Source organism: Gossypium arboreum, chromosome 13 (assembly GCF_025698485.1).
Source record: "Gossypium arboreum isolate Shixiya-1 chromosome 13, ASM2569848v2, whole genome shotgun sequence".
Lineage (NCBI taxonomy): Eukaryota > Viridiplantae > Streptophyta > Magnoliopsida > Malvales > Malvaceae > Gossypium > Gossypium arboreum.
In genome coordinates this window covers 119,996,926-120,023,678 of record NC_069082.1, presented here as the reverse complement: position 1 = coordinate 120,023,678, position 26,753 = coordinate 119,996,926, and the positions used below count along the sequence as shown (strand labels likewise).

The window sequence follows — 26,753 nt, the reverse complement described above, 5'->3', positions numbered from 1 at the left end:
TTTTTCCAAAAATACCCTCTCTTTTTTTTTGCATAAAGTTTTGAAAACCCTTTTTGGACCCGATCCACAGCCAAGTTGTTGCAACCTAGGCTCTGATACCACTAAATGTAACACCCCAAACCTGGCCCAGACATTAAGGCCGAATCTGACGTGCCACTTTGAAGTCAAAAACCCGTGTTCCCTTTTTAGTGTTTTAAAAGTCGACTTTTGTCAAACTAACCAAGTGAATGGAAGTCGGGCACCGTAGGTATCCATAACAGAGGAGGTGAGCCATGAAGGTCGCTTAACTACCAAGCTCTCCGATTGGATCCAATCCTAGACATGCCCACATCCATTGCCACACTTGGTTATAACAAGTTGAAATTTCTTTGAGTGATTATCTTTAGTAAATCGAATATTCGTGACGTCGTGTTATTTTAAAAAAAACAAGTATCGTTTTGAAATCATGCCCTAAGTCTAGCCCATTTGAATTAGTATCCATCAATTTAAAGTTGTTTTTAATAATATAATCCCAGAAAAATCAAAGAAGAAAATAAAGTTAAAATGGCCTTATTACAACCCAAAAATTAAATAGTAATTAAAAATAACTTAAGAAAACCAGTCTCTTTTTCAAACCCAAAAGTATTCACCATGGCCACTCTGAATCCCCTCCGGCTCCAAGTCACCCACATCAAGGCTCACCTGCAAGGTTAAAGAAGGGGTGAGTTTGGGGAAACTCAGTGTGTAAGGAAAACCCATTCAAAGCCCAAGTTAGCTCAAGCCCATTGGGCCTAAGTCCATTCAGGTAACACTGGTACTAGGTCAGAGCCCTTTTCAGATTACAATAAATTGGGCCTTAGCCCCTTATTCAGATAACAGTATAGCCCATAGGCCCATTTCAAAATGCATGCAACATCAGTAAACATATGCAAGCCCATTTGTAACACCCCAAACCCGGCCCAGACGTAATGGCCGAATCTGACGTGCCACATTGAAGTTAAAAATCCACGCTTTGTTTTAGTGTTTTAAAAAAAGCCGTCGTTTGATAAGGCTTAACCAAGTGAATAGAAGTCTGCGCACTGTAGGTATCCAAAAAGCAGAAGAGGTGAGCCATGAAGGTCGCTAAGTACCAAGCTCTTGAATGGATCCAATCCTAGACATGCCCACAACCATTGCCACACTTTGGTGCGAGGTTAGGTTTTGAGAAAACGAGTTAGAATTCATTTAAGTAGATATTTTTGATAAACCGATTAATTGTATCGTTATGCTACTTTGAAAACAATTATCATTTTGAAAACACGGCCTAAGTCTAACCCATTTTGGATTGTTATCGGTAAAATATAGGGTATAAAATAAAATAATCCCGAAAAATAATTAAAATGGCCTTATTACAACCCAAAACCAAATAATAATATTAATAAGATAAAACTTATAAAGAAATAAATCGGCTACTTATTGCAATTAAAAGAAACAAATGAATGAGTGTGGCCATCTCCGAGTCCTCATGCTCCAAACCATCTAAGCTTAGGGATTACCCTGACAGTTAGAAATGGGGTGAGTTTACGAAAACTCGGTGTGTAATCCCAATAACATACAAACAGTGAAAACACAAGATGTCAAGACAATCTGGGCCAAAGCCCTATTTAGTCTTGACATATATTTGGTGAAGCCTTTCATTTAACGATTCTTGGGCAAGCCTTTTCATAAATCATATCATTTGGCGAAGCCTTTTCATAAATCATATCATTTGGTCAAGCCTTTTCATAAATCATTTCACCGGGTCAAGCCTTTATCAGAAATCGGTATGGCCCATAGGCCCATTCAATATCACATGTAATGTCAATGGATGTATGCAAGCCCATTTCAATATCATATGAAATACCAATGAATGTATGCAAGCCCATTTGGGAGACTACTCGACCCACCATCTGCTACTCTCCACCCGTACCAACCAACACACCATGTGGGAATGATTCAACCCACCCAACCAACACACCATGGCGGCATAGTGCTTTATCATATATCTGAGGCCTAGCCTCTTTTAATAACTGGGCAAAGCTCTTTTCGATGGCCCAGGGCAAAGCCCTTTTTCAATAAACTGGGGCATAAGCCCTTTTCGGTAAACTGGGGCATAAGCCCTTTTCAATAAACTGGGGCATAAGCCCTTTTGCACTTCATCCATCCATATAAAAACCCAACCCAATGCATTTATGAATACATCATGTGCATTTCATACATATCATGTGCATTTTGTACATATCATGTGCATATCATATCAATCATGTATATCATATCCCACGTATCAAATTTATAATTAAACCCTAGGGGTATAATGGTCATTTTTACCTAGAGGTAAAACAGTCATTTTCATACTATAAGGGTAATTTCATAATTTTACCAAATATCAGGGTTTTCCATGTTCATCAACAATTATCAATATTTTCAAGTGTTTAAACAATGATCTTTAACCCACTTTATCAAACTCGGGCTTTTGGGCCCAAAACCTCTAATGGACCCTACGAATGCCGATTTAGCCCACTAAGCCTGCTTAATCCAAATTTTACAACAGTACTAACCGTGTTATCATGCAACTTTTCCGAATTCCATTTTCTATCAATTTTACCCAAATGGGCCCGAAAGCCCATTGGGCCCAATTTTAGCCCATTGAGGCCCAACTTACCATCGTGCACAAAATTGTGCTCTTACCTGTTCCATCGATCCAACCACCGATCATATCGTATCTATCGCACTTTAAGCAAAAGGAAAAATCACAAGTTCCCGAAATACCTGTATTTTAGCATTTCGGCTTCTCAGCAAATATTAATCTAAGCTATTACGAGGGTTAGTACACACTTGTTACGGGTTGAAGTTGAAACGTTTCCATAATCAATCACTTACAATAACCACCACCTGTCACTCAAACTTAACTATTCCAATATCAATATATGTAAATCCTAAGCACATCAGTCATACGGAACATAAGGGCGTATTCATCATTTTACTATACAAGGGTATTACGGCCACTTTACCCTACAGGGCCTTTACAGTCTTTTTACCTATTAGGGGTATTTTAGTCAATTCATCCTACAAGGGTGTTTTGGTAAATCTACAAATCAAGGGTATTTCTATAATTTTGTAAATCAGGGGTATTTTGGTAATTTTACAAATTGAGGGTATTTCGGTAATTTCACAAACCAGTGGTATTTTGGTAATTTTACTAACTAGGGGTGTTTTGGTAATTTTACAAACTAGGGGTACTGTGGTAATTCTATCCTACAGGGGTATTTCAGTAATTTAACAATCGAGGGTAAAACGATAATTTTGTAAACTGAGGGTAAAATGGTAATTTTGTAAATCGAGGGTAAAACGGTAATTTTGTAAATCGAGGGTAAAATGGTAATTCTATAAATCGAGGGTAAAATAGTAATTTTGTAAATCGAGGGTGAAACGGTAATTCTATAAATCGAGGGTAAAATGGTAATTCTACAAATTGAGGGCATTTCAGTAATTTGGTAAACTAAAGTATTCTAAACAGGATAACAATACGAATGGGCCTAAAGCCTATTCTCGACCCAAATGGGCCCACACTCGTGTGGCCCTTTTATCCCAAATCTAGCCACAAATATGAGATTCACCTAGCCTAGTCCAATATTTACTACACAATCAAACAAACTTATCCAATTGGGCCTGCAGCCCATTAGGCCCACATGACCCTTACGCCCATCGCGTCCAAGTAGCCATCCTATAGCTAGAGTAGTGAGAAATACACACCTGATAGGAGACTAGAGTTAATCCACGCTCCGAGCACTCTTAGCCAACGCCCAACCCAAACGAGCACGCCATACAAATGAAAGGGATCACCAACAAAGGTACCTCTACTCTCCTCATGGTTCTCTCTATTTAAAGCCACCAGATCCCTCTTATGTTAGCTTCCCGATGTGGGATCCTCCATCATCGAGTTTAAATTCAACACCAACTCTTGTCGCCCCCTGTTAGCAAAATAAATGCTCCTTGCTTGCTATGGGATTCGAACCCATGCCTCTCCTCAGATGCTCCACATGCTACTTGCCACTAAACCACAAGGCTTTTTGTGTCATATTTTATCCCCAATTAATTATAAGGTCTAAAGGCCAAAGTCCAGGTTCCCTAAAAAAAAACCAAAATAAATTGCAAGAGCCAAGGCTTGAACCCAGGCTACTACACAACCTTAATGACGCCACAACCACTAGACTACATGCTTCCTTGTGTCATTTATTTACCACAATAATTTAAAAGGCCCTCATCCAAGCATCCAAGTTTTTTTTTCACTTAATACCAAAATTTTTGCTAAAGCCCAAGTTTAAACCCAAGATTTCTCCAACACTTCTCAAAGCCATTAACCACTAAAGCAAACATTTAATTGTTTCATTTCATTGCACAATTAAATACCTATATACAACCTCTAGGCCCACTCAAGGCCCAATACTTCTAGGCCCAAATTCGGGGTGTTACACCATTTGGGGAGACTACTCAACCCACCAACCACTACACTCCACCCGTACCAGCCATACACTCCATGTGGGGAATAGCTCAACCCACCCAAATTTCAACATTCCACAGCTTGTAGCCTTCTTTGCTCGATTAACGAATTGAGGCAAAGCCTCCAGTACGTGGACAAGCCACTTTCAGTACTTCCTCCATCAATATCCCAGTCCCATGCATCAGATAATAACAACATGGCATGAAGTAAATAACAACAGTCAAACATGCATTTAGGTCAATTTAACCCTAGGGGTATTTTGGTAATTTATCTCTTAGGGGTAAAACTGTAAATTTTCCACTTTTAAAGGTATTTCAGTAATTTATCTATTTTAGGGTTTTTCATGCATATTCCTACCTTTCACGTACTAACAAAATCACTACCGAGGGTTCTTACCGAATTGGGCCCGTTGGCCCATCATTCCAATTTTGGCCCATTAAGCCCCAAAATATCGAGGGCACAGAAATCATTCACTTTGCAGTCCAAACATTGCAGCTTACCAAAAACATTAATCGATTTACCTCACGAGCATTCGTACACTCGCAAATCTACAAAATACCGGTTTTCGGCATTTCGGCTTTTCGACTTTTGCCGATCTAGACTAAGAAAGAGGGTGTTAGTTACACACTGCTTATGACGATATGTTGACGAGATCCACACACGAACCGCCTACAATTGGATTACTAACACGTTAATCCAACTATTCAAATACAAACTACGATTAACCCCTTACAATATTCGGCCAACCACACCTACAGATCATAGTAAGCTTATAAGAAATCAATAAGCAACTCATTAACAATTTTTTGTCAATGTTACCACATAATCATAATTTCACTGCAAGCTATCTTCCTGAGCAACAGTCACTAAATCATTTATAACTGGAGCTACGAAACTCCAAATCAAGTGCCATTAATTTTTCCTAAAAATAGACTCATATATCTTCTATCCATAAAATGTTCAGAATTTTTGGTATGGCCAATCAATACCAGATTTTTCTTAAAGTTTCCCATGTTTCACTGTTTGACTAATCTGACTACTCTTCATTACAAATCAAATTTCTCATAGTACAGAATTCAAAATATGTTCCGTTTATTTCATTTGAAACTAGACTCATTAAGATTTAATTACATAATTTATTCAGCTTCTAATTCATCTCCCACAATTTATAGTGATTTTCCAAAGTCACGTTCTCGTTCTTGTCCCAAGCGATTTATTACCAAATCACTCTTTCACACCTAACTTGCATGCTTGTTATTTAAACATGTATATCATCAATCAATCATCACATATCTATGATTTTACTTAAGTATAATCTCCATTTCATCATTTTAAACCACAACATGTTAGCCGATTTTTCCCCTTAGCATCTAAGGCACATGCATGCTCATTTGTTTGGCTCAACTTCACCTATCTTCCATTTTTCATCAAAAGAACATGAAACAACAACCAAAAACCAATATATGCTTCATGAGTTAGGATAGAATCAAGAAGAACTCATGAACATCAAGATAGAAGCAAAGTACCAAGAACTTACCTTCAATTTTTCCCCCTCCTAGTGACCGAATATTCAAGGGTTTCCTCCCCTATTTGCTCTCTCTCAAATTCGGCTATGAAGAACAAAGAATGAACAAAAACCTTCCTTTACTTCCTTTTGTTATTCTTATCACTCAACATTTTATGACACATAAATGATATACTAATATTTGTGCCATACTCATGCCATAATTCCAATAAAAATATGCCCATAATGCTTACCATGCCCATCATCCATTAACTATTAAAATGCTAAAATGCATACATTATCAACTATCCATCACCTTGGCCGGCCGCTACATTAAAAGTGGGGAATTTGACATGCAAATCCTCCTATTTTGCACTACTATTTATTTGGCCACTACAAATTAGCCTATAGCATTTTCAAACATTTTCACATAGGTCCTATTTTATAATTTCACTCCCTTTTTCTTATGGAACAAAAATTAACTAAAATTACTGGGTTCTATCTTAAGCTTGGGCCTTCTAGAGGCCCACTAACATAATTAAACATATGCCAACATTCACAGAATTCGCGAAAATTGGGGCGTTACAAATTAAAAGTCCCTTTTTTAATCCCCTTTTCGAAAAGAACCCATATATGGGGTTTAAAACGCCAAAATCTAACCGATGCTCGGCCGTGGGCAAAGAAACAGAAAGGTTTTTCCCTTTTCCGACGAGGCCCCCAACGGTGGTTAGATGCGGAGTAAAAGGTAGATTTCCACCCCTTTTCTTTGTTTTTTTTGTTTTATTTAAAATAAATCAAATAAAAAAAGAGAAATAAAATAAAATAAAATAAAATAAAAATACAAGAAATCACATTCTTTTCGACTTTAATTTTTTGTTTTCTATTGATAATGTGTTTGAAAAAAAATTACAAAATATTAGTTGTGGCTTTTATCGCCAAATTACAAGATTCATTTTTGTTTTTTGTTTGTTGTCTGCTATTGCTCCTTTTTCTTTTCTTTGTTGTTCTCTTCTATTTTGCGTGTCTTTTTCTCTTTTGCAGGTGGTGGCAGAGGCTGACGGTGGCGGTGTCAGACGCGTACGAGGGGGCGGCTGACATGCGACGGTGACTAGGGTTTCTTCCCTTCTTTTTTCTTGCTGAAAATTAATTAATGTTATGGGCTTGGGTATTGGGTTTTAGGGTTAGGTTAATGGGCTGATCTGATTGGGCTGGTGTGGGTTTTAATTTTGTAATTTGGACTTTTAACTTTGGGACTTTTTATTTATTTATGTTTATTTTTGGGTTTTATTTTATCAACTAGGCCATCCCAAAATTGGACTATTACAATACTCATTCTATTCCATCCAACCAAACCACTATTATGCCTATTCAATTCCATTATAGCCTTATTATATTCTCATAGAATGACTCCAATTACAGTTCTATTCTATTCCAGTGAACCAAACGCGTCGTAAGCGAATAACATTTAAACTTCAATTGAAATAAAAACATGTTTTCATGTTTTGTTTAATATTTTTGGTTCAAATTTATATATAAATTTATATCACAATTTAAAAATTAAAGTATAAAATTTTTCTCATTTTAGTATTTAATATTTTTATTTAACTATTATTTTTGTTTTATTTTACCTCCAAAAATATTGACACCCACATCCTTATTTTTCTTGAAATGAAAATAATAATTCAATTATCAAAATAAAAAACTTAAGTAGCAAAAGAAAAACTAAAATAAAATGACGAGTAAAGTTGAAGATCTAATTTGTTATTTCTTTTTACTAATCTCATTATAAGTCCTAATTATATTTGTTCTTTTTGAGATAACACCTGTAGAAACGTAAAAAATTTTAGCTTGGTCGCTAATTGTGGCAATTTATTGAAAACTTGAAAACTGAAGTTTGATTTTTTTGAAACATAAATTGAAAAACGGAAATAAAGAGGGGAGTCGCCACCGATCCTTTTTATAGGTGTGATCGAAAGAAAGTGGATAGCATCGAATACAAACCAAAAATCTCAGAAATCGAAAGCTAAAAAATACCTAAAGGTGATCTTATCTTCTTTATTATTTTACTCTTATTTTTATTTTTATTTTATTTTTTCCCTTTTTCGAATCTATTAATCTATATATATACATCATAATAAAAAAATATAATAAAATATATATACAAAACAAATATTAAAAAATTACCTTTTTCGCCATCGCTTGCTTGATTTGCCAACGGTGATCGACCCCCCGATTCCCTTCCCCTCCTTCTCTCTTCCTCTCTCTTCTTTTTTTCTTTCCCTCTCCCCAAATGATTTTTTTGGTTATTTTAGGCCTTATATAGCCCTCCAAAACGACGTCGTTTTGGGGGCTACACTTAAGCCCCAAAACGACGTCGTTTTGGCCATGCCCGACCCATCCGACCCGACCCGTCAGGAGGATCCGCGTGTTTTGTTTGAATGGGTTATTTATGTGCGCGGTCGTTTGTATTCGATGCTATCCACTTTCTTTCTTGGTTTTAATCTGCTAATATTGATGCAAAAATGAAGATAAATTCTTTGTATTGATCAAAATTCCCCCCCCCGTTACATTGATTCTCTTTCGGCTTTTATAGACGATTACATGTGATTTTCACTGCTCTCTGCTTGTTTTGCTTTTGCTTTGCATGTTTCTCCATTCCTTTCCTGTCTTCTTTTGTTTATTCTTTCCTCCATCCCTCGCATGCTGTTGTTTTTGTCTCTGTTGCAGGTGTGTCAGGTGTGGGTGGTGCACGTGATGGCCAAAGGCAGAGGGGGCATGCGGCTGAACTTTGGTGGCTGTATCTTGGGGAAGGGTTTGCTGCTAAAAGATGTTTTAGTTTTTGGGCTAGTATTTTGAATTGGGCTAGGTTGTTGGGTTAATTTGTAATGGTTTATTTATTTATTGGGTTTTGGGCTGTTGGGGTTATTGGGCTGAAGGGTTGAGGTCTAAGAGTGGGAAAAATTGGGCTATAACAACGCCTAAAATTATCCATAACTCCTCCCAACCCAGGAATAGGAGGATAATAAGTTTCAGCACACTCGAACCCAGAATTTATTACATTGACAAAATACCCATACTAATCAAGTTAAAACTCAATTTGTAATTTATTATTTAATTATTTCTTATGGATTCAAATAAACACCACTTTTCAATTTTATAATATGCTAAAATTCAAACAAACATAAGATGAGGTCCATAAACAACCTCTTTTATTCTATATTTCGGAAATAAAATAAAATTTAATTTTACTATAAAAACAAATGACAAATTCAAGCATCATTTGAACATTCCTTCGAATGTTAGCCCATTAGAATTTGGATTGAAGATTCTTCACCATTTTCCTATCCAGATTAAAGGCCTTGGCAAGAATATCAGCATTAATGGAAGGGTTTGAGCCAAATACTGCATTTGCAATAGTGATCACCCCAGGTTTTCACTTTGCTAAGACCAAAGAAAGGCGACAACATATAGGTGTTCCCTATGTTGTATTGGAAGTGAATGAGACCCACAGGAAAAACAAAGACATCTCCGGGATATAGGACTTTAGAAATCAAACCATTATCTGGATTCGATGTAACAAAACCGACATGGAGTGTGCCTTCTAGAACAAATAGAATCTCTGAGGCACGAGGGTGAGTGTGAGGTGGGTTCAAGCCACTGTTAGGTGCATAGTCAATTCGAACCATATATATCCCTAGTGTGTGAAGTCCTGGCATATGTGCAACATTAAGAGGTGTGACAGTTGATCCAAATGTGTTGGATGTGTTTTTACGGATATGGAGACCTGAAAAGTAGAAGTCATCTGCTTTGGAAAGCTTTGCTTCTTTGCAGAATTTTCCTTTGACAAACACTACATGAAAGCAAGAAATGTTAGTCAATACTAGAAGAAGAAGAAAAGATGAGTTCATGTTACTAAAACTTGAATTTAAGTGTTGAATATATGGATGTGATAGATATGATTGTAAAAGGTCTGAAGATTCATATCCCGTTCATGTCCGAATACACATTAGACACAGACACAAGTAGCTCAAGAAAAATGAAATTATTTGAAGAGAAGACATACCAGAGCCCTTGGGATCATTAATGGCTACGCAAAAGTCCTGAAGAGGGCTAGGATCAGAGGCAAAAGTCAAAGGCGATGCAAGAGCCAAGATGAAAATGGCTACGAAAATCTGAAGGGCCTCCATTTTTTTGTATGTGGTAGAGTTATAACTTAGATTCTTAATTCTATTTCTTTGAGAGTTTCTGCATGAATGAATGGCCATTTATAGGTTGAAGTCATGGAATTATTGTTGAAGTTGGCCTCCATGCAGCTCATGCAAATTCATGCACATAAGTCTTTCGGATGAAATACATGCAACTGAAGATGTTAATGCTACTGTTTCATCTTAGTTTCATTTAGTTACATTTTAACAATGTCTTGTAATTTAGTTCTTTTTGCATTATGTTTTGGATGACAATTGATGTAACTTGATGGTAATAGACCTGGTTACCAGCTTTGTTCAAGTGTACAAGTTAGTATCACCTAGTTCCAATGTATTAAGTGGAGTTAGGTAGTATTTAGGTGATGAATTTATTGATTTTGACCAGCCAATGTCTGGTATATGTAATGGCTTTAAGCCAAAGTTTCTTTTTTGAATGAAATCATCAGATTTCCCTTTCATATGCTCCATTTTTTATTTATTTTTGCTTTCTGATTTCTATTTCTATTCCTGCTTAAAGCTCAAAGCTAAAACAAGCATTTTTTTTTCATTCTTCATCTAGATACATTACATTGCTGTTAAAGTCCAGATTGAAGTTTATACTTCATCCCGATAAAGTGTGTCTAGCACCAACAATTGGTATTAGAGCTAATTTCTCAGTGGACCTGTCATAATTCAACCTTCATAATAATGGCTACATCAGGCTTCTCACCAGCTACACCACCAGTCTTCAATGGAGAAGGCTATCATATATGGGTGGTTAAAATGAAAACCTATCTATAGGCATTCGACCTATGAGAGGTAGTCAAATCAGATGTTGAACCAGCACTACTCAGAGCCAACCCAATAGTGGCTCAAATGAGGCAGCATGCTGATGAAAGGACCAAGAGACACAAAGCCATGTCATGCATTCAAAACTGTAATATCCTGATTTTGGGCCTAGTCGGAATAGTGGTTTCGAGACCACAAATCTGAGATAGAAAGAATTTTTTTTATAATTATTTTGAGGTCTATGATATGATTGCATGATTGTGTGAAAATTTCGTGAAGAAATTCTATGCATAAAGTGCTTAATTTGAAATTAGGGACTAAATTGAATAAATTGCAAAACTTGTGTTCTGGAAGCACTTTGCATAAAATTGAATTAGATTATTAATTAGAGGTCCTTACAGAGCAATTTGACCAATTTGTAAGTCTATGGACAAAAATTGGACATGGATGGAATTTTTGAAAAGTTTAGTAGTAAGGGCATTTTGGTCATTTAGATATTAAATGAAATTATGTAGTATAGGAAGTTGTAGATAAAACGGAATAAAAACGAGGTATCGAGACCTCAAATTCATAAACCGAGCCATAAATATTTCTAAAAATATTTATGGAGTGTAAATAAGTTAGTATTAAAGTTTCGTCAAGAAATTTTAAGGTTTCGGTAATTAATTAGGTGAAAAGGACTAAATTGAACTAAGTGCAAAATTTTTGGGATGTGATTAAATAGCTTAAGTATTTAAAAAGATGGATTTAAAGAGCAATTAGACCCAAAGGTTAATGGCTGGACGGTTTGGGTATGAAATAAGCAAGAAAACAATGTGAACAAGGGGCAAAATTGGAAATAGCATAAAAGTTAGTAATTAAATAATGATGTAATTGAAAAATCTAGACATTTCTTCATCTTTCTCAGCCAGAAACGCCGTAGCAGGTCTCCTATTCTGGTTTTTCATATTTTTGCACCATGTAAGTTCAATTTTTACTTTTTCTTAGTAATTTTTTTATGTTTTTGTGACTTTTACAATTAGGTCCAATCATCTAATTCATTAGTTTTTGATGTGGTGGATGAAATTGGAAGTTCCCCTCGCTGAGTAAGGGCAGTTTATGATGAATTATTATGAAATTGAAGTTCTAATTTCATATTAAGGTTGTTTTATTAAGTCATTTTGATAGAAAATGGTATTTAGGACCTAATTGTGAAAAAAATTGTGAATTAGATGTTGGTGTTGAAATTAAGAATATCAAAGGTTGTGAAATAGTTTATAATGATAAAATAAAGTGTTAATTGAGAAAAATTAGTTCAATTTATGGGTGAATTGAGTAGGGACTAAATTGTAAAAACTGTAAATTTTGGGGTAAAAGTGCAATTTTGAAATTTGAACAGCATAAATTGTGAAGTGAAATAGAAATCAAATAAATGCTAATGAGTAGAAATAATTTATATTATAGATCAAGAGAAACGAGATTCAAGTCGTGATCGAGGGAAAAATAAAGTTTACGAGGAATAGGCTCGATTGCTAATATTTTATATCGAGGTAAGTTCATATGATTTTTAATAATGCAATGTGTAATTTAATGTTTTGAAATGAAAATTTCATGAATGATATAGTATATTATTGCATATAAAATGTCATTAAACTGTGATAATTGTAAAATGATATTTGAATAAAAGTACAAATTAAATGGAACAACGGACTTGAGTACTTTCATTCAGTGGCTAAGACGAATTGATTTGAAAAGACCATGGTTGGACCATGGCAGCATGTGAAATGTGATTTCAGTATAAGACCATAGTCGGGCTATGGCTTTAGAAATGTGATATGTGCTTCAGTATAAGACCATATCCGGATATGGCATCGAGGTGATATGTGATCCGTGTAAGACCATGGTCGGGTATGGCCTCGGTATGTGATATGTGACTATGTGCAAGACCATAGTTTTACTATGGCATTGTGATAATGAGGTACTCAATTCGTAATCGTTCCCTAATTTGATTATGAACGAAAATGTAAAATGGCCCAAAAGATTAAGAATTGGTGAATACTATGAAAATGACACGATTTGGAATAAGTTCTTGATACTTGATGACATTGAGATTATGGATCTATGCTTATGAAGCATAATTATGTGTTCTTACCATGATGGATGAAATGATATTGTATGGATTTAGTGAATAATAGTGGTGAATGAATAAATATGGCCTTGGCAGTTTTGGGTTACTGCAATAGTGTATCTTTTGAAATTCACCATAAATTTTGGAAATTGAGTTAAGGGCTGAATAAAATATGAGATTAAAGCCTGATGAGTCTAGTTTCATATAGAGGAAACGGTGCATGCAATTGGATTTTATGTTATAAGATATTTAAATTGTTGTGAGACAGAGTTTGAATGACTTCGAGATCCCCTGTTCTGATTTTAGAAAATCATTAGAAATTGTGAAAAAATAATTATGAGTTTTAATTTATATATTTAAAATCCTTATCGAGTCTATTTTCAAGAGGGATAGACAGGAACATCATCCAAGTCCCGAATTATGAGATAAATAATTTTTAGTGAAGAGAGATCAGAATTGTTGGACAGCAAAACAGGGGAAACTTTAATGAATAAACTGTACTAAATGGCTAAACCAAAAATTTTGGAAATTTTATGGGAGAAAGGTATATGAATCTAGTTTCAAGGAAAATTAACAGAACTTAATTTGGAGTTTCTTAGCTCCAGAAATAAATTATTTAGTAAATGTATCTCGATAAAACAGTTTAAGCTGAGTATGTATAATTGTACAATTGTGGTGTTTTATCTTAAAAGCATGTTGGTAATTGCTTATTAATTTCATATGGACTTACTAAGCATTTATTCTTACTCCCTCCTTTTCATTCCTTGTAGTTTTGACAAGCCAGCTCGGAAATCGGGAACGGTCGGAGGCCCACTCACACTATCCGTATACCATCTTGGCATAATGGCTTGTATATTTTGAGTATGGCATGTATAGCATTATAATCATTTTGTATATATGGTCTTATGATATGGATATTGAGTGGTATGGAAATGCTTGGTAATGATTAGCCATTGGAATGGCTAATCATGATCATATTTGGTGTTATGTATGCTAAATTGCTAGCTAATCCATGGAAACCATGAAATAGGCAAAATTTACCATAAAATAGATTCAGACAGCAGCAGTGATGTGAGTTTTAAAAATCATTAAAAATAGTAGAGATACAATTAGATTATGAATAAAATATGGAATTGAAGAATTATTAGTCTATTTTCATATGGATGGAACAAAATAGGTATATGAGTTATATTTTATGAGAAGTTTAAATTTTTGTGAAACAGGGCTAGAGCGATTTCTGGATCCCCTGTTTTGACTTTGGAAATTCACCATAAATTGTACAAAGATAATTAGAAGTTATTCTTTATATTTACAGATTCCTTATTGAGTTTAGTTTTATTAGAAACAAACGGCATAGTTATTGAAACTCTGTACAGGGAGATATCTGATTCATAATACACAGAGGTCAGAGTAGTCGAACCCTAAAACAGGGGAGAATTTAACTAATAAACTGTACTAATTGGCCTGACCAAAAATTCTAGAAAAAAATTAGTAGATAGATATATGAGTCTAGTTTAAGGAAAAATTTACAGAATTTGATTTTGAGTTTCAAAACTCGAGATATGAATTTTTAAGCAACTATGATGCAGTTGGACAGCTTGTCCAAATTTGTTTAAGTGCTCAAATAAGTTTAGTAATGCCTCGTGCTCGACTCCAGTGACGGTCTCGGGTAAGGGGGTGTTACAAAAACTCTGTGTCAGATGTGATCTTCACAAGGATTATGGCTAGTGAGACACCAAAACAGGCCTGGGATAGACTGAAGGAGGAGTTCTAAGGTACTGAGAGGACAAGGCAACAGCAGTTGTTGAATTTGAGAAGGGAGTTTGAGAACTTGAAGATGAAGGAAGAAGAAACAGTCAAGCAATATTCAGATAGAATTATGCTGTAGTAAACAACATAAGGCTCCTTGGTAAGCAGTTTAATGAAGCAAGGATAATGGAGAAGGTGATCTCAACCTTGCCTGAAAGGTATGAGGCAAAAATATCCTCTTTAGAGGAATCAAGAGACTTGACCAGCATCACTTTAACTGAGCTGATCAATGCTCTCTATGCACAAGAACAAAGAAGGGCCAGCAGACAAGAGGAGCACCAGGAGGCTGCCTTCCAAGCTAAAACAAATACCGGCTCAAGCACCACTGCCTATAAAGGAAGGAAGACTTAGAAGGATAAACCTAAGTTAGATGCTCCAAGAAAATAGGAAAGACCTTGCAGGCATTGCAAGAGGCCTGGTCATCCAGAAGTCAAATACTGGTTTAGGCCAGATGTGGAGTGCCAATACTGCAAAAAGATTGGCCATGTTGAAAAAGTTTGAAAAGAGAAATGAAGACCAAGGAAAAATCAACAGTAGCCAAGGGCTGAAGCTCGGGTAGCTGAAGAAGGCAGTGACAATAAGGAGAAGGTCTTTGCAGTCTTCTGCTCAGCTGCTCTAAAGAAAGTCTCAAATGGTTGGCTCCTAAACAGTGGCTGCATCAACCATATGTCATCAGATGTAGCTATTTTCAAGTCTTTAGACAGAAGCTGTAAAGCTAAAGTTAAAGTTGGCAATAGCCACTTTATTAAGGTAGAAGGAAAGGGAGATGTGGTTATTTGCACTCCAACAGGTAACAAGATCATTTCAAATGTTTTGTTAGTTCCTGAAATTGATAGAAACCTGTTAAGTATAGCTCAGTTAGTTGAAAGAGGGTATACTGTGGTGTTCAAAGAAAATGAATGTCAGATCAGTGATCCAACTGGATCTATGCTCATGTTAGTAGCCATGACAGACAAGAGTTTTGTTGTGGACTGGAATAAAGGCCTTGATAGTGCCTATGCTATTTCTTCAGAAGAATCCAAGCTTTGGCATCAAAGACTTGGTCATGCCAATTTCAAGCCCATGGCACAGATGATCAAAGAAGGTTTGGCTAAAAATTTCACTGGTTCAGTGGAAAATGATGATGTAACGCCCCAATTTTCGGGAATCCTGTGAATGTTGGCATAGGTTTAATTATGTTAGTGGGCCTCTAGAAAGCCTAAGCTTAAGATAGAACCCGACAATTTTAGTTAATTTTTGTTCCATAAGAAAAAGGGGGTGAAATTATGAAATAGGACCTATGTGAAAATGTTTGAAAATGCTATAGGCTAAATTGAAGTGGCCAAATAAATAGGAGTGCAAAATAGGAGGATTTGCATGACAAACCTCCCATTTTACATGAAGTGGCTAGCCATCATGTTGTTGTAGACAAAATGAACACTTGATATCCATAATTTATGGTACAAATTGATACAAATTGATAATAGGTTAGGTAAATGTTTCATGATAATAGGTTAGGTAAGTGTTCCATGATAATAGGTTAGGTAAATGTTCCATGATAATAGGTTAGGTAAATGTTCCATGATAATGGGTTAGGTAAATGTTTCATAATAATGGGTTAGGTAAATGTTTCATGATAAGAATATCATGTATTTTGTATTAAAGAATTAAATGGATGAAATATGAAGTTTTATTAAAAGAAAAAGGGGTGAAAAGAACAAAGTTTTGTCCATCTTTGTTCATCATAGCTGAAAGTTAGAGAAGAGAAAGGAGAGGAGAAAGCTCTTGAGTATTTGGTCATTAGGAGGAGGAAAATTGAAGGTAAGTTCTTGGTACCTTGCTTCTATCTTGAGGTTCATGAGTTCTTCTTGATTCTACCTTAACTCTTGAAGTATATTTTGATTTTTAGTTGTGTTGTGAGCATTTGGTCATGAATTAAAATGAAGGAAATGGTTGTTGTTTCATGTTCTTTTGATGAAAAATGGAAGATATGTGAAGTTGAGCCAAACAAATGAGCATGCATGTGCCTTAGATGCTAAAGGAAAAATCGGCTAACATGTTGTGCTTTAAAATGATGAAATAGAGATTATGCTTAAGTAAAAATCATAGATATGTGATGATTGATTGGTGATATACATGTTTAAATAACATGCATGCAAGATAGGTGTATGAAAGAGTGATTTGGTAATAAATCTGCTTGGGACAGCAGCAGTAACGTGACTTTGGAAAATCACCATAAATTGTGGGAGATGAATTAGAAGCTGAATAAATTATGTAATTAAAGCTTATTGAGTCTAGTTTCTAATGAAATAAACAAGAACATATTTTGAATTCTGTACAATGAGAAATTTGATTCGTAATGAAGAGTGGTCAGATTAGTCAAACAATGAAACATGGGAAACTTTGAGAAAAATCTTGTATTTATTGGATAAACCAAAAATTCTGAAAATTTTATGGATAGAAGATATATGAGTCTATTTTCAGGGAAAATTAACGGCACTTGATTTGGAGTTTCGTAGCTCAAGTTATAAATGATTTAGTGACTATTGCTCAGGAAGACAGCTTGCAGTGAAATTATGATTATGTGGTAAACATTAACAAAAATTTGTTAATGAGTTGCTTATTGATTTCTTATAAGCTTACTATGATATGTAAGTGTGGTTGACTGAATATTGTAAGGGGTTAATACGTAGTTCGTATTTGAATAGTTAGATTAACGTGTTAGTAATCCAATTGTAGGCAGTTCGTGTGTGGATCTCGTCAGCATATCGTCGCAAACAGGTGTGTAACTAATACCCTCTTTCTTAGTCTAGATCGGCAAAAGCCAAAAAGCCGAAATGCCGAAAACTGGTATTTTGTAGATTTGCGAGTGTACGAGTGCTCGTGAGGTAAATCGATTAATGTTTTTGGTAAGCTGCAATGTTTGGACTGCAAAGTGCATGATTTCTATGCCCTCGATATTTTTGGGCTTAATGGGCCAAAATTGGAATGATGGGCCAACGGGCCCAATTCGGTAAGAACCCTCGATACGTGATTCTGTTAGTACGTGAAAAGTAGGAATATGCATGAAAAACCCTAAAATAGATAAATTACTGAAATACCTTTAAAAGTGGAAAATTTACGCTTTTACCCTAGTAGATAAATTACCAAATACCCCTAGGGTTAAATTGACCTAAATGCATGTTTGATTGTTGTTATTTATCGCATGCCATGTTGTTATTATCGATGCATGGGACCGGGATATTGACGGAGGAAGTCTTGAAAGTGGCTTGTCCACATCTTGGAGGCTTTGCCTCAATTTATCGATAATCGAAGCAATCTTTGCATGCCGCAACTGTGGAGTGTTGGGCTGGGTGGGTTGAGCTATCCCCACATGGAGTGTATGGCTGGTACGGGTGGAGTGTAGTGGTTGGTGGGTTGAGTAGTCTCCCCAAATGGGTTTGCATATGTTATTGATGTTGCATGTATTTTGAAATGGGCCTATGGGCCATACTGTTATCTGAATAAGGGACTAAGGCCCAGTTTATTGTAATCTGAAAAAGGGCTCTGGCCCAGTACCACTGTTACCCAAATGGGCTTGCATATGTTTACTGATGTTGCATGTATTTTGAAATGGGCCTATGGGCCATACTGTTATCTGAATAAGGGGCTAAGGCCCAGTTTATTATAATCTGAAAGGGCTCGCCCAAGATATCACATTACTGAATGGGCTTAGACCCAATGGGGTCGAGTGACTTGGACTTTGAATGGGTTTTCCTTACACCGAGTTTCCCCAAACTCACCCCTTTTATTTTCATCCACGCAGAAATCCCCAACCATAGTGGGCTTGGAGTGTGAGGGAATTGAGAGTGGCCACCCGCTCGAAAATTTGATTTTCTTCCGTGAACTGGACATCCTTTTAATTACGTTTGAGGTTTTGGGCTTTTAAATGTAATAAGGCCGCTTATTTATTTTTTATGGTTTTAATATGTACTACTAAGATAGGTATTACTTATTTTAACTGTTGAAACTGGATAGCTTTAGGGCACGTTTTCAAAAACAACAGTTGATTTCAAAATAACACGACAACAAGCAAAGCTTCCGCAATGAAAGTATTTTCCAAAATTAATCACTTTTCCTAAAAATAAATTAATCAAATCGGTTTCTTAGAAATATCCATGACGTTAAGGTGTGGCAATGGCAGTATGCATGTCTAGGATTGGATCCGAAGGGAGCTTGGTACTTAAGCAGTCCGATGGACTCACCACCTCTTTTACGGTTTCTTACCTGGTGCACAGCTTCCATTCACTTTAACCCTTAATGAATTAATCTTTTGAACATTAAGTACGATTTTCTGGACTTAGAATGGATTTTTTTTAACGTTTTTGATGTGGCATGGCGGATCCGGCCATAACTTTTGGGCCGGGTTTGGGGTGCTACAGATGATGTGTGTAAAGTGTGTCAACTTGGAAAACAAGCCAGACAGCCATTTCCTGCAAAATCAAGCTAGAGAGCTTCAGATAAGCTGCAGCTAGTACACACTGATGTGCGTGGCCCGATGAAGACTCAGTCATTGAATGGCAGTAGGTATTTCATTCTTTTCATTGATGATTTTTCAAGATACTGTTGGATTTACTTCTTGAAGAACAAGTCAGAGGTAGCTTCTGTATTTTTGAAGTTTAAAGCTGTTGTAGAGACTAAAGCAGGCTGTAAGCTAAAGACCTTGAGGTCAAACAATGGGACTGATTATACTTCATCTGGGTTTAATACCTTTTGTGATGAAGCAGACATTAAACACTAGCTCACCAACACTTATACACCTCAATAAAATGGTGTAAGTGAAAGGAAGAATAGGAGCTTGATGGATATGGCCAGATGCTTACTGTTTGAGAAGAATTTACCCAAGACCATGTAGGCTGAAGCAGTCAATACTGCTATCTATATTCAGAATAGGCTACCAACCAAAGCAGTGGAGCACAAGACTCCATTTGATGCCTGGTTTGGGTTCAAGACTTCACTGGCTCACCTGAGAGTATTTGGTTGTTTGTGTTATGCTCAAGTACCAGCTGTTAAAAGAAGCAAGCTGGATAAGAAAACTCAAGCAGGCATTCTAGTTGGCTATAGCTCAGTCAAAAAGGGCTTCAGGATCCTTGATCCTTCAACAAACAAAGTAATGGTGAGCAGTAATGTTGTGTTCAATGAGAAAGCATGCTGGAATGGGGACAAAATGAGTCGGTCATTTACGAAGAATTTGTGGTGATCGACCGAACTCGATCAAAATAGTCCAGGAATGGACATTGATGATGAACTAGTCAGGGGCACTAGACCTTTGGCTAAAATTTATGAAAGAGCACTTATGGCTACAGTTGAACCAAGTAGTTTTGAAGAGGCTGAGGGACACCAAGGCTGGAAACAGGCTATGGCTGATGAAATTGCTATGATTGAGAAGAACCAGAATTGGGAGTTAGTTGCAAGACCAGCCAACAGGAAAGTCATTGGGGGTAAAATGGGTCTATAGAACCAAGCATAATGCTGATTGTAGCGATGTAAAAATTTCTCTAATTGAGGCAATTATTTGAAAATTTGAAAATGGAATTTCGGTTTTAAAAAGAAAAGGAGTCGCCACCGATCTTTTTCCTAGGTGTGATCGGACACCTAATAAATCCTACTTTTTTTTTAAAAAAAGAAAATTTATTTTTGAACAAAAATGAAGGCCGAATTTGGGTCTATGCGAAAATCCAGAGAAAATATGGTTCGGGAGTCGATTACTCACGAGGAAGATATTAGCACCCTCGTGACGCCCAAAATTGGTATCTTGTTAAACACAGTTTGTCATAATTCTCAAAAATACAAGTTTAATTTAATATTTAATCGCGATCCGATTGAAATACGAGAATTCAAAATTTTGGTCTTTTAGAAGGAGGTCTCGTTTTTAACATGAGCCAATGATATCCACCCAATATAGCGATGAAATCAGTGACTTAGTGTTAAAATCGGTACGTTGCCTTATTTATTAAAAAACATAAAAAAATAATATCATTTGCAATAGGAATTTGTAAATAATACGAACGATGATACAATTAATGAAAATATTAAATTGCAATATTAGAATAAAAATAACAATAATATTCAAAAAAATGATAAAAAATAATGTTCTAATAATATAATAAAAGAAATAATATATTTATAATAATAGTAGAAAAGACTAATATGTACATGAAAAATACACATGTATATATATATGTTCATAAGGATGATAATGATAATAAAAATAAAACAATAGTAAAGTAATGATATTAATACCTAAGTATAAACACGATATAATACTTAAAATAAAATAATAATGACAATATAAATAGATAAAAATATAATAGATGAGTGATAAGAAAATAATTATTGATGAAATATAATAATAGTCATAATACAATAGTAATAGTAATTACAAAATGATGATGATGATGATGATGATGATGATAATAATAATAATAATAATAATAATAGTAATAAATATTAACGGTGAAAATTAATAGAAATAATAATGATAACGATAAGGATAATAATACTAACAATAATAATGAAATATAAAAAGCAAATATAATGTAATGATAATATAAAAATAAAGTAATTAATAATAATACTATATATAAATATATATACATATATAATAAAAATATACACTAATATTAATAATAATAATGATAATAGTAATAATATTGAAATACAAAAGCAAATATAATATAATAAAGATATTAAAATAAAGTAATTAGAAATAATACTATATATAAATATAAATATATATATACATATACATATATAATAAAAATACACTAATATATATAATATTAATAATAATAATATAAATAATAATATATATGTATGAATAATAATAATAATAATAATAATAATAATAATAATAATAATAATAATAATAATAATAGGAGTAGTAATAATAATGGTATTAGAATAAAATAAATATAAATACAAGTATAATAATAATAGTAATAATATAATAAAACAACAAAAGTAATGAAAAGGACGAAATTGAATCTAAAAACAGTGTTTCGGGGCAGTTTTAAAAATAAATAAAGGAGAATGGCACTAATTTAAACACACGAACAACTAGAAGGGCCTAAAATGGGCAATAACCCCTTGTCCCAAAAAGCGCAGCTTCAAAGGGACTAAATTGGAAAAGAAATAAAATTTTTGGGCATAAATTAAAAGCCAAAAAAATGAAATTTAAAAACAGAAAAATGCGGAAGGGCTAAATGCACAATTAAACCATAAAACGAAAACACGCGGATCTTAATGCTTGTGGGTCGGATCGGGTCGGCCCCCCACAAAACGATGCCGTTTTGGCAGTTTGGGGGCCTAATGAAACGGCGTCGTTTGCAAGCCCTATTTAAGTCAGTTTTTTTTTTAGAAAATTCATTTCCCCATTTGTGTTTAAAAAAAAGGCTTCATTTTCTCTCTTTTTTTGGGAGGGTTTTTCCCGAATCCGTGAGGTCCCCAACCTTCATACCACAAATCATACCAAACCCACTGCATGGGGCCGAACTCAAAAGGTAAAATTTTTTATATTTTATTTTTTTATTATTTTTTTATGTATTTATAATATATATATATATATGCATGCAAATCAATAGATAAAAATAAAATAATAAAGAAAACAAAACAAAACAAAATCACCTTAGGTATTTGCTTTCGATTTTTCGATTTGTAATATTGGGTTGTATTCGATGCTATTCTCTTGCTTTGATATTATTAGAATCACTATTTTTTTTTTGCTCTTAAAAAAATCAAATGCTCCTTTGTATTTATCTAAAAGTTGCCAAAAAAAATCCTTGGTTCATGGTTTTAGATTTGGCTTTTATATAGCCATTTACAACTTGTTTCATATTTTTATTTACTGTATTTTCCTTTTTTTTTGCAGGTGCACGACAGTGGAGGCAGGGGGCAGGTGGCTACTTGCACTGATGATGTGACAGGGGCGGTTGGGTAAGGTGTTTTAGGTTTAAGGAATAGTTGGGTTTTGGGTATTGGGTTTTAATGGATTTAGGGATTTGGGTTCTGGGTATTGGGTTTTAATGGATTTAGGGATTTGGGTATTGGGTTTTAATGGATAGTGGGGTTTTGGGTTTTGGGTATTGGGCCCTGGCAATTTGGGCTTTCTACAGCTGCCCTCTTTGCTCGTTTTCATGTAACGATAATAGAGCAAAGACATTTAAGAAAGACCAAATATGCCCGGTTTCACTGAGTCTTGACTTCATTGGTGCTCCCCTTCTTCAGGTAGCTTCATTCCAGTCCACCACCGCAACTTCAGGGATATGACTCATAGCTTCACTTTGCTCGCTTGTTCAGGGGTATGAGGTTCCTAGCTTCGATCTGCTTCGCTGCTCCATTGCAACTTCAGGGAGGTCTAATATCTTTGGTCCGCTCCACTACAACTTCAGGGTTCCGCTACAACTTTATGGAGATAAGACTTGTAATTTCAACCTGCTTCACTGCAACTTCACAGAGGCCAAATCTATATATTCGGTTAGCTCTAATCTTTATTCTTTATTGAAAAACAATCATCAAGAATAGCTTGGCATACAAACTGACATTCAACTCATCTCTCTGATTATGAGTTAGTTTTTGAAAAAAGTAAAAAATTGAAAATACCTCAGTGTGTGGCCTGAGGCTCAACTCATGTCTGGCAATATGAGTTGATTTTTTTTAAAAAACAGAGACTAAAAGGCTCAACTCACCTCTCGCAATATGAGTCAATTTTTTTTAAAAAAAACATAAATTGAAAATATCTCAGCGTGTGTCCCGAGGCTCAACTCACCTCTCGTAATATGAGTTGATTTTTTTGAAAAAAATAGAAACTAAAAATACCTCAGCGTGTGACCCGAGGCTCAACTCACCTCTCGTAATATGAGTTGATTTTTTTGAAAAAATAGAAATAAAAATATCAGGATACCAAAACATATCATCTGGTGGAACTTCAGGTGTCTTTTTCCTTGATCCAGTATAAATATCATCAAAACCTCTCGCTCTGCTAGAGTAGTTGCATATGTCATGCATGATGTTATCATGGTATGTACATGCTTGTCTTAAATGCCTGTATGCCTACATGATTATGCTATGTGCCTTGGACTTGTTTGTTATATATATCTTTCATCATGATTCTTGTGATGATTTGCATTCATTGCTTCGATTCTTGACTTTCTCTTCAGGCTTTGTACCCGTTCTCCAACTTTATAAGTAATCTGTATTTCTCAGATACTATTCTTTTGCCCCTTGTTGAACTTTGTCCTTGCTTTGAGGCCTCGTACTTATCGAATTCTCATCTGGGTAATGCTCAACCTTTCTTTTGTTTAGAGTATGTCATTCTACTATTTATCATTCAAATAAACCATACAGTGAGATGCATGAAGATGGTCAGGTAGGTACAAAACAGATACTTCTCATTTATTTATTTTGAAGATAACAAACAAAAAGGTTAACCAAGGATAGTAAAAAGGTGTCATAAAGAAAGGGGAATCGCATTCAGTAAATACAAATACTCTAGATATTCAACGCATGATCTCTTCCACGTTACTTAATCAAGAATCTTTTCGAGCATGGCTTATTACATAGAAGATTTTGAGCTTTCAGAGATGCTTCAAATACTATTGTCTTGCCATTTGACCCACCGTTCAAATCGCCTTGCTCTTTTAAGCCCAGGTTTGCTTCATTAGGACGCCCTCTCAGGTTTTCATCCTAATCCTTTTTGTTCATCAAGACGCCATTTTTGGGTTTTCATATTGATCTCTTGTTTTTTTTTAGTCATAATATTTCTTTACAGCATCTAAGTTCACTGGGTTAGGTAACTTTTTCCCATCCATCTCAGTGAGAATCAAAGCCCCGCCTGAGAAAGCCTTCTTTACGACATATGGTCCTTCCTAATTTGGTGTCAATTTTCCTTGCAAGTCTTTTTGTATTGGGAGAATCTTTCTCAGCACAAGTTCTCTTTCGTGGAATTCTTTTGGCCGTACTTTCTTGTCATGGGCCGCGAACATTCTCCTCTGGTACATCTATCCATGAAAAATTGCCTTTAAACATTTTTTTCGATAAGGTTTAACTGGTCATATCGAGCTCGAACCCACTCTGCTTCCTCTAGTTTCGACTCCATTAAGATTCGTGAGAGGGATCTCAACTTCGATTGGTAGCACGGCTTCCATTCCATAGACCAGAGAGAAAGGAGTTGCTCCCGTAGATATCCACACAGATGTGCGATATGCATACAAAGCGAACGGTAGCTTCTCGTGCCAGTCTTTATATGTTTCGATCATTTTCCCAATAATCTTCTTAATATTCTTGTTGGCCGCTTCAACTGCTCCATTCATTTTCGGGCGATAGGGTGAGGAGTTATGATGCCTTATTTGAAATTGTTCACACACTTCCTTCATCATCTTGTTGTTCAAATTCAAGGCGTTATCTGAAATGATTCTTTTAGGCAAACCATATCGACAAATAATTTCCTTTTTTAAGAACCTGCAAACTGCAATCTTCGTCACATTAGCAAATGAAGCGGCTTCTATCCATTTCGTGAAGTAATCTATCACCACAAAAATGAATCGGTGTCTATTAGAAGCTTTTGGGGAATTTGGCCCAATAACATCCATGCCCCACATAGAAAAAGGCCACGGAGAAGTCATGACATGAAGGGGAGAAAGGGCTACATGAATTTTATCACCATAAATTTGACATTTGTGGCATTTTCGTGCAAAACTAATGCAATCACTTTCCATCATCAGCCAGTAATAACCGAGTCTCATAATCTTCCTAGCTATAGTGAAACCATTGGCATGTGTCCCACAGATTCCCTCATGGACATCTTCAAGTATTTTTCTTGCTTCAACAGCATCTACGCATCTCAAGAGCACTTGGTCTTTTCCTCTATTGTACAGAATGTCCCCATCAAGAACAAATCCCACTGCCATTCTTATGATTGTTCTTTTATCGTTCTCATTTGCTTGTTCGAGATACTTTTGATTCTTAACATATTCTAAGATATCATGGAACCATGGTTGTCCATCTGGCTCTTTCTCAATGTTGAAACAATGTGCAGGGACTTCATATATGCTCATTTGAAGAGGCATTATTTATGTTTCTCTGTTCACTTTGAACATTGAAGCCAAAGTGGCCAGGGCATCAGCCAATTGGTTTTCTTCTCGTGGGAAGTAATTAAAAGTTATTTCTTTGAATTCTTTAATCAGTCTGCCACTAGATAGCTGTATTTGACTAATTTCGAATCTCTCACTTCCCAATCTCAACGGATTTGGTATATCACCAACGCTGAGTCCCCGTAACCTCTAAGATTTCGACGTTTCGTTCAATAGCTGCACGAAGTCCCATAATGCAGGCCTCATATTCCACTATGTTATTGGTACAGAAGAAATTTAGCCTAGCAGTGAACGGATAATGGTTCCCTTCTGGTGATACTAAGACTGCTCCAATCTCATGCCCCAACGTATTCGATGCACCATCAAAGCTCATCTTCCATGACTTCTCTTTGGATGACTCACATTCTTTTCCCGTAATGCACATCAAGTCTTCATCAGGGAAATCAAATCTCAATGGCTCGTATTCCTTCATTGTTCAGGTTGCTAAGAAATCAGCTATTGCACTCCCTTTTATCGACTTTTGGCTCACATAGACGATGTCGTATTCTGATAGTAGGATCTGCCATCATGCCATTCTTCCTGAGAGTGTAGGTGATTCCATCATGTACTTTATTGGGTCCAGCTTTGAAATTAACCATGTCGTATAATACAACATATATTGCCTGAGCCTCTGAACTACCCAAACCAAAGTGCAATATAATTTTTCAATTGAGGAGTACTTTGCCTCATACTCAGTGAACTTTTTGCTGAGATA

The 26,753-nt window shown here is 35.5% G+C and overlaps 2 long non-coding RNA genes and 1 pseudogene across 2 annotated transcripts; 2 read left to right on the top strand and 1 right to left on the bottom strand.

Annotated features, from left to right (window-relative positions):
• Positions 1-9,309: 9,309 nt before the first annotated feature.
• On the bottom strand, positions 9,310-10,189 carry LOC108463360 (germin-like protein subfamily 1 member 11; annotated as a pseudogene).
• Positions 10,190-11,859: 1,670 nt separating this feature from the next.
• On the top strand, positions 11,860-14,130 carry LOC128286627 (uncharacterized). The gene is made up of 3 exons (XR_008277246.1): positions 11,860-11,935; positions 12,419-12,504; positions 13,853-14,130. It is a non-coding gene; the product is annotated as an uncharacterized LOC128286627 (long non-coding RNA).
• Positions 14,131-16,491: 2,361 nt separating this feature from the next.
• On the top strand, positions 16,492-20,464 carry LOC128286629 (uncharacterized). The gene is made up of 2 exons (XR_008277248.1): positions 16,492-16,691; positions 17,610-20,464. It is a non-coding gene; the product is annotated as an uncharacterized LOC128286629 (long non-coding RNA).
• The last annotated feature ends 6,289 nt before the right edge of the window (positions 20,465-26,753 follow it).